The 519-nt window shown below is 36.6% G+C and overlaps 1 protein-coding gene across 1 annotated transcript in view; it reads left to right on the top strand.

The window, feature by feature from the left end:
- Prkag1 (protein kinase AMP-activated non-catalytic subunit gamma 1) overlaps positions 1-519 on the top strand; it is a 16478-nt gene that overhangs the window by 4762 nt on the left and 11197 nt on the right. The window lies entirely within an intron of this gene.

The following is a 519-nucleotide window of genomic DNA, read 5'->3' as shown; positions in this document are numbered from 1 at the left end:
TAAAATTTTTTAAAAAATGAAGGAGAACAAATCCAAAACCACACTAATGTCACATTGTTCTGTGAAAGAAAACTAGAAAATTCAGCATCTCCTTTTGACTAATAGGGGTGCTGAGAGGACTGAGGTCTATAATTTCAGAATATTCATATTCCTTATTTGTTCCTCAGTCATTCAAGGTTTGGGTGTCTGGCTAACAGCTACTGGAGTCCACCACATGTGGCCCTCTCTCAGTGTTATGGAGTATGTCTATGGTTGTAGTGCCCATAGTTGTTTAGAATGAGTGTCTGGGGGCAAAGCAGTGTTACCTCTCTGGCATCCATGTGTTAATAAAGTCAATTTTGTGGAGCCTGAACTGAACTCAAATTTTTAGCCTTTAAAGCCTTTTTCATTAGGCAGTGTGGTATATATAAGAACATGAGCTTTGGAACCAGCCAGATATATATTGAAATCCCTGCTTCACCTCTTACTGTAACCTGTATGATCTTTTCCTTTTTTTTTTTTTTTTTTTTTTTTTTTACT

This window comes from Octodon degus, unplaced genomic scaffold (assembly GCF_000260255.1).
Source record: "Octodon degus isolate 3935 unplaced genomic scaffold, OctDeg1.0 scaffold00100, whole genome shotgun sequence".
NCBI lineage: Eukaryota > Metazoa > Chordata > Mammalia > Rodentia > Octodontidae > Octodon > Octodon degus.
The sequence above is the reverse complement of the archived record's forward strand: the minus strand, read 5'-3'. Positions and strand labels throughout refer to the sequence as shown.